Source organism: Bos mutus, chromosome 8 (genome assembly GCF_027580195.1).
Source record: "Bos mutus isolate GX-2022 chromosome 8, NWIPB_WYAK_1.1, whole genome shotgun sequence".
In the NCBI taxonomy this organism is placed as follows: Eukaryota; Metazoa; Chordata; class Mammalia; order Artiodactyla; family Bovidae; genus Bos; species Bos mutus.
The window spans coordinates 109722057-109730706 of NC_091624.1; positions in this window are offsets into that span (position 1 = coordinate 109722057).

Here is an 8650-nt window from a genome sequence, read left to right on the forward strand (position 1 = left end):
TTGCCTTGTGGCTCTACCATCCCTTGGGGCCGTAGTGCCTTCTTCATCCAGACAGCAAAGGAAGAGGAAATGGAGAAGGCACATGGGCTTCTCCAGAAAAATTGTCCTGGACATGACACGCAGCTCTTCTGCCCACCGCCCATCAGCAGGACTGCCTCACTAGATACCCAGACTGCAGACAGGCTAGGCTGGGAACGGAAGCCCTGCCTGGACCATGCCTCCTTCCTAGCACACACTCACGCAAAGGAAAGGTAAGCACAGACTTTTTGTTACTAGCTACCATCTCTGTTGTTTAACTTCAAAAGAAATACAAAACAATTGGCAAACATTATTTATTAAATTATTTTATTATTCTCCTTTATTTCTTGGTTGTGTTGCATGACATGTGGGATCTTAGTTCCCTGACCAGGGACCGAACTCACACCCCTTGCATTGGAAAGGCAGAGTCTTAACTGCTGGACCTCCAGGGAAGTCCTAGCAAAGATTATTTTTAAAGCAAATAATCTGTTTTCAGATTATTCAGAATATTTCAGAATAACAGCCCGATGCTGTTTCGAAAAGAGCACTTTCACAGACTCCTTCTAAGTGATAAAACACTTTTTGTTGCAACTTCAAAGTGCTTTATTTAGAAAGAAATCTGGCAATTCATGTTATGATACTAAGTTCCTCATGTCTTAGGGATGTTCTTTCCTAAGTTCTTCATGTCAAGGGATCCAGCAAGCCTTCTGAGAACCCTCACTAAGATAATACTCCAAAATGTTCTGTGTTGAATATAGTTAGGTGCATGTGTGCATGCGTGGTAAGTCACTTCACTTGTGTCCAGCTCTTTGCAGCACCATGGACTGTAGCCCACCAGGCTCCTGTGTCCATGGGATTCTCCAGGGAAGAATGCTGGAGTGGGTTTCCATGCCCTCTTTCAGGGTATATTCCTGAGACAGGGATTATATTCATATCTCTTATGCCTCCTGCATTGGCAGGTGGGTTCTTTACTACTAGCACCACCTGGGAAGCCCAGAGTTATTTATAGCAACAAAAGTTTAAGGAAATGGTGAAAACAAATTAATGAGAGAATCATTCATTATATTATTAAACATTTGTCCAATGGCATATTTATGTAGCCATTGAAAAGTATATGAAGTATTAAATAATGTTTTTTAAAAAGATTTTTTGATGTGTACCATTTTTTAAAAGTCTTTACTGAGTTTGTTTCAGTATTGTTTCTTTTTAATGTTTTGGACTTTTGGCTGTGAGTCATGTGGAATCTTAGCCCCCTGACCAGGAATCAGACCCACACCCGCTATAGTGAAAGGTGAAGTCTTAACCACTGCACCACTCAGGAAAGTCCTGAAACAATGTTTTTAGGAAGCTTTATGTTTTAGAGCAAGTTATAAAATTTTAAGATCAGGATTATCTCAATAATTTTTTTAAATGTTTTTAAAAATTTCAAAAGAAGAAGCAAGTAGAAAACTACTGACTATATTAAATATTAGCTGATGCTTCTTCTAGATGGATTCTGTGTCCAGTTGCTCAGTCATGTCCAACTCTTTGATACCCCATGGACTGCAGCACGCCAGGCTTCCCTGTCCCCGACCATCTCCTAGAATTTGCTCAAACTCATGTCCATTGAGTTGGTGATGCCATCCATCCATCTCATCCTCTGTTGTCCCCTTCTTCTCCTGCCTTCAATCTTTCCCATCATCAGGGTCTTTTCTAATGAGTCAGCTCCTTGAATCAGGTGGCCAAAGTCTTGGAGCTTCACCTTCAGCCTTAGTCCTTCCAACAAATATTCAGGACTGACCTCCTTTACAATTGACTGGTTGGATCTCCTTGCAGTCCAAGGGACTCTCAAGAGTCTTTTCCATCCCCACAGTTCAAAAGCATCAGTTCTTTGGCACTCAGCCTTTTTTATTGTCCAGCTCTCACATCTGTACATGACTACTGGGAAAACTGTAGCTTTGACTAGATGGACCTTTGCTGGCAAAGTAATCTCTCAGCTTTTTAATATGCCGTCTAGGTTGCTCATAGCTTTTCTTCCAAGGAGGAAGAAATTTCATGGCTGCCATCACCATCCACAGTGATTTTGGAGCCCAAGAAAACAAAGTCTGTCACTGTTTCCATTGTTTCCCCATCTATTTGCCATGAAATAATGGGACAAGATGCCATAATCTTCATTTTTTGAATGTTGAGTTTCAAGCCATCTTTTTCACTCTTCTCTTTCACCTTCATCAAGAAGCTCTTTAGTTCCTCTTCACTTTCTGCCATTACACTGGTGTCATCTGCACATAGGAGGTTATTGATGTTTCTCCTGGCAATCTTGTGCTTCATCCAGCCCAGCATTTTGCATGAGGCAGGAAAGGCAGTCTGGTATTCCCATCTCTTTCAGAATTTTCCATGGTTTATTGTGATCCACACAGTCAAAGGCTTTGGCATAGTCAATAAAGCAGAAATAGATGTTTTTCTGGAACTCTCTTACTTTTTCGATGATCCAGCAGATGTTGCCAATTTGATCTCTGGTTCCTTTCAGTTCAGTTCAGTTCAGTCACTCAGTCGTGACCGACTCTCTGCGACCCCATGAATCGCAGCACGCCAGGCCTCCCTGTCCATCACCAGCTCCCGGAGTTCACTCAAACTCACGTCCGTCGAGTCAGTGATGCCATCCAGCCATCTCATCCTCTGTCCTCCCCTTCTCCTCCTGCCCCCAATCCCTCCCAGCATGAGAGTCTTTTCCAATGAGTCAGCTCTTCCCATGAGGTGGCCAAAGTACTGGAGTTTCAGCTTCAGCATCATTCCCTCCAAAGAAATCCCAGGGCTGATCTCCTTCAGAATGGACTGGTTGGATCTCCTAGCAGTCCAAGGGACTCTCAAGAGTCTTCCCCAACACCACAGTTCAAAAGCATCAATTCTTTGGCGCTCAGCCTTCTTCACAGTCCAACTCTCACATCCATACATGACCACAGGAAAAACCATAGCCTTGACTAGACAGACCTTTGTTGGCAAAGTAATGTCTCTGCTTTTGAATATGCTATCTAGGTTGGTCATAACTTTCTTTCCAAGGAGTAAGCGTCTTTTAATTTCATGGCTGCAGTCACCATCTGCAGTGATTTTGGAGCCCAAAAAAGTAAAGTCTGACACTGTTTCCACTGTTTCCCCATCTATTTCCCATGAAGTGATGGGACCGGATGCCATGATCTTCGTTTTCTGAATGTTGAGCTTTAAGCCAACTTTTTCACTCTCCACTTTCACTTTCATCAAGAGGCTTTTTAGTTCCTCTTCACTTTCTGCCATAAGGGTGGTGTCATCTGCATATCTGAGGTTATTGATATTTCTCCCAGCAATCTTGATTCCAGCTTGTGTTTCTTCCAGTCCAGCGTTTCTCATGATGTACTCTGCATAGAAGTTAAATAAGCAGGGTGCCAATATACAGCCTTGACGTACTCCTTTCCCTCTTTGGAACCAGTCTGTTGTTCCATGTCCAGTTCTAACTGTTGCTTCCTGACCTGCATACAGATTTCTCAAGAGGCAGGTCAGGTGGTCTGGTATTCCCATCTCTTTTCAGAATTTTCCACAGTTTATTGTGATCCACACAGTCAAAGGCTTTGTCATAGTCAATAAAGTGGAAATAGATGGTTTTCTGGAACTCTCTTGCTTTTTCCATGATCCAGTGGATGTTGGCAATTTGATCTCTGGTTCCTCTGCCTTTTCTAAAACCAGCTTGAACATCAGGAAGTTCATGGTTCACATATTGCTGAAGCCTGGCTTGGAGAATTTTGAGCATTACTTTACTAGTGTGTGAGATGAGTGCCATTGTGCGGTAGTTTGAGCACTCTTTGGCATTGCCTTTCTTTGGGATTGGAATTAAAACTGACCTTTTCCAGTCCTGTGGCCACTGCTGAGTTGTCCAAATTTGCTGGCATGTTGAGTGCAGCACTTTCACAGCATCATCTTTCAGGATTTGAAATAGCTCAACTGGAATTCCATCACCTCCCCTAGCTTTGTTCGTAGTGATGCTTTCTAAGGCCCACTTGACTTCACATTCCAGGATGTCTGGCTCTAGGTGAGTGATCACACCATCTTGATTATCTGGGTCGTGAATATCTTTTTTGTACAGTTCTTCTGTGTATTCTTGCCACGTCTTCTTAATATCTTCTGCTTCTGTTAGGTCCATACCATTTCTGTCCTTTATCAAGCCCATCTTTGCATGAAATGTCCCCTTGGTATCTCTAATTTTCTTAAAGATATCTCCAAAATGCAAAAAAGCAAAATGGCTGTCTGAGGAGGCCTTACAAATAGCTGTGAAAAGAAGGGAAGAGAAAAGCAAAGAAGAAAAAGAAAGATATACCCATGTGAATGCAGAGTTCCAAAGAATAGCAAGGAGAGATAAGAAAGCCTTCCTCAGCGATCAGTGGAAAGAAACAGAGGAAAACAATAGAATGGGAAAGACAAGATCTCTTCAAGAAAATTAGAGATACCAAGGGAACATTTCATGCAAATATGGGCTCAATAAAAGACAGAAATGGTATGGACCTAACAGAAACAGAAGATATTAAGAGGAGGTGGCAAGAATACACAGAAGAACTGTACAAAAAAGATCTTCACAACCCAGATAATCAGGATGGTGTGATTACTCACCTAGAGCCAGACATCCTGGAATGTGAAGTCAAGTGGGCCTTAGGAAGCATCACTACGAACAAAGCTAGTGGAGGTGATGGAATTCCAGCTGAGCTCTTTCAAATCCTAAAAGATGATGCTGTGAAAGTGCTGCACTCAATATGTTAGCAAATTTGGACAACTCAGCAGTGGCCACAGGACTGGAAAAGGTCAGTTTTCATTCCAATCCCAAAGAAAGGCAATGCCAAAGAATGCTCAAACTACCGCACAATTGCACTCATCTCACACGCTAGTAAAGTAATGCTCAAAATTCTCCAAGCCAGTTTCAACAGTATGTAAACTGTGACCTTCCAGATGCTCAAGCCAGTTTTAGAAAAGGCAGAGGAACCAGAGATCAAATTGCCAACATCTGCTGGATCATCGAAAAAGTAAGAGAGTTCCAGAAAGACATCTATTTCTGCTTTATTGACTATGCCAAAGCCTTTGACTGTGTGGATCACAATAAACTGTGGAAAATTCTGAAAAAGAGGGGAATAGCAGACCGCCTTACCTGCCTCTTGAGAAACCTATATGCAGGTCAGGAAGCAACAGTTAGAACTGGACATGGAACAACAGACAGGTTCCAAAGAGGGAAAGGAGTACGTCAAGGCTGTATATTGTCACCCTGCTTATTTAACTTATATGCAGAGTACATCATGAGAAACGCTGGGGTGGAAGAAGCACAAGCTGGAATCAAGATTGCTGGGAGAAATATTAATAACCTCAGATATGCAGATGACACCACCCTTATGGCAGAAAGTGAAGAAGAACTAAATAGCCTTGATGAAAGTGAAAGAGGAGAGTGAAAAAGTTGACTTAAAGCTCAACATTCAGAAAACGAAGATCATGGCATCCAGTCCCTTCACTTCATGGCAAATAGATGGGGAAAGAGTGAGAGACTTTATTTTTGGGGGGCTCCAAAATCACTGCAGATGGTGACTGCAGCCATGAAATTAAAAGATGCTTACTCGTTGGAAAGAAAGTTATGACCAACCTAGACAGCATATTAAAAAGCAGAGACCTTACTTTGTCAACAAAGGTCCATCTAGTCAAGGTTATGGTTTTTCCAGGGGTCATGTATGGATGTGAGAGTTGGACTATAAAGAAAGCTGAGCAGCAAAGAATGATGCTGGAGAAGACTCTTGAGGGTCCCTTGGGCTGCAAGGAGATCCAACCAGTCCATCCTAAAGGAAATCAGTCCTGAATGTTCATTGGAAGGACTGATGCTGAAGCTGAAAGTCCAATACTTTGGCCACCTGATGCGAAGAGCTGACTCCTTTGAAAAGACCCTGATACTGGGAAAGATTGTGGGCAAGAGAAGGAGACAGTGGAAGATTAGATGGTTGGATGGCATCACTGACTCAATGGACATGAGTTTGGGCAAAATCCGGGAGTTGGTGATAGACAGGGAGGCCTGGTATGCTGGAGTTCATGGGTTCGCAAGGAGTCAGACATGACTGAGTAACTGAACTGAACTGAACTGATACTTGAATGGCCTAGTGGTTTTCCCTACTTTCTTCAATTTAAGTCTGAAGTTTGCATTAAGGAGTTCATGGTCTGAGTCATAGTCAGCTCCCAGTCTTGTTTTTGTTGACTGTATAGAGCTTCTCTGTCTTCAACTACATAAAATATATAATCAATCTGACTTTAGTATTGACCATTTGGTGATGTCCAAGTGTAGAGTTGTCTCTTGTGTTGTTGGAAGAGGGTTTTTGCTATGAACAGCAGGTTTTCTTGGCAAAACTCAGTTAGCCTTTGTCCTGCTTCATTCCGTACTCCATGGCCAAACTTGCCTGTTACTCCAGGTATCTCTTGATTTCCTACTTTTGCATTCCAGTCCCCTATGATGAAAAGGACATCTCTTTTGTGTATTAGTTCTAGAAGGTCTTTTCGGTCTTCAAAGAACCATTCAACTTCAGCTTCTTCAGCATTACTGGTTGGGGCACAGGCTTGGATTACTGTGATATTGAATGGTTTGCTTTGGAAACAGATTGAGATTATTCTGTCATTTTGCACCCATGTACTGCATTTTGGACTGTTGTTGATTATAAGGGCTACTCCATTTCTTCTAAGGAATTCTTGCCCACAGTAGTAGATATAATGGTCATCTGAATTAAATTTGCCCATTCCTGTCCATTTTAGTTCACTGATTCCTAAAATGTGGATGTTCACTCTTGCCAGCTCCTCTTTGACCACTTCCAATTTACCTTGATTCCAGGTTCCTCTGCAATATTGTTCTTTACAGCATTGGACTTTACTTTCACCATCAGACACATCCACAAATGGGCGTTGTTTCTGCTTTGGCTCAGCCTCTCCATTCCGTCTGGAGTTATTTCTCCACTCTTCTCCAGTAGCATGTTGGACACCCACTGACCTGTGGGGTTCATCTTTCAGTGTCATATCTTTTGCCTTTTCATACTGTTCATAAGGTTCTCAAGGCAAGAATGCTGAAGTGGTTTTCCATTTCCTTCTCCAGTAGATGGTGGTGAGACCAAAAGTGGGATCCAGCTGCTTGTAGCTCAAAAGGCAGGGTTGGTGGAAAGGAAAGTTTGTTTTGTTTTGGATGCTGGCAAGTGGTGGGGGAGCACAGGAGGGCAGACTCCTGTCTAAAGGCTGACCCCCCCTCCACTGACAGCCAGGGTACGGGAGCTTTTATAGACAGAGAGAGGGAGCTCCAATGCAGAAACAGCACAGTAAGCTCCAACAGTCATCTTGAAATTGGTCATCAGTGGTCTGACTAGTGTCACCTTGATTGTTTCAAGTACAGTTAGTCTTCAGTTCCAGGGTTGGTTTGATCCCATTTCTTTGAAGACATTTCTCGGAATTGCGGCATCTGATGTCATAGCTACAGTCTGGTCATCATGTAGTTAAGTTCTCCACCTGGTGGGAGTTTCAGTATCTCTAAGACCGCTCACAGGATAGGCTCAGAATATTGTCTATAGCCCTTGAGGAAGAACAAAAGGTCCTTCACCATGTTTACTGACTATTATCCCTTTTCCTGTTGGCCTGTTTTCCTTTGTTTCTTCATCTTTTAACTCCCTGATTAAACTTACTCTTTGGCTAAGGTTTTCCCACAGACAAAAGTCTGACAGAGGACATGGAGGACATGGACCATGAGGTCCTGGTTCATTTCAGTGGGCTGTGATCATTTCTTTATTTGTTCATACCACTCAGACTTTCTAAAATTAAACATTAGTACCATATTTTCAGAAATTTAAACATAAAATTGGTGGATAAGGAGAATGATCTCATACAGGACAGTATTTGTCAACAGAATCTGGGAGAATCCTTGCAGGAACTCTCCCTGAGCTTCCATATCCTGTTTCCACAGCTGTTTTCCCCATTACTGATCTGTGACTGCTTATGATGTCCCCATAAGATCCCCTGGTAAACTCCTTCCATCAGCTGAGCTCGGTACCCTGAACAGTCCTGCCGTTTGCTGCTATGCCATCTGTCATATCCTGGTAATAACACACCCACCGCTTGCTCAGATTTCAGGTCTGATCACCTCTGTGCTAAGAATGAAACGATTGGAGCAGCTCTCTGAAGGAGGCTGACCTGGAGCAGTGTGTGTGGAAGGCTGGAGAGTGATGAAGACAGTGTGATGCTTCTGCCTCTTCATGTGGCTGCGGGGGCACCGAGTCTCCACGTTCACAAGACTTGTCAGTTGCCTGAGAAAGAGAGCTCCTCGAGAGCAGCACCCATCGTCTGGCCTTTCCAGTGCCTAACATGTTCTGATACACGCTTGGCACTTAACAATGAGGAGGAGTGAGTAACTGTTCAGTGGTGGTGATCGATTTTTGCTAATGGAGATCAGCCAGTCAATTACTATTTTATTGAGCGCCGTGATGTGCCACTTTGTGTTTGGAGTTAGATTCCCCGAAACTGTAGCAGAAGGAACAGTGGATTTGTGTATCATGCAGTGTAAATGTGAAGACTCAGGAACCTGTGGATTGCTGCAGACTTGTCTTCCAGTGTAAATGTGAAGATTTAGGAATCTGTG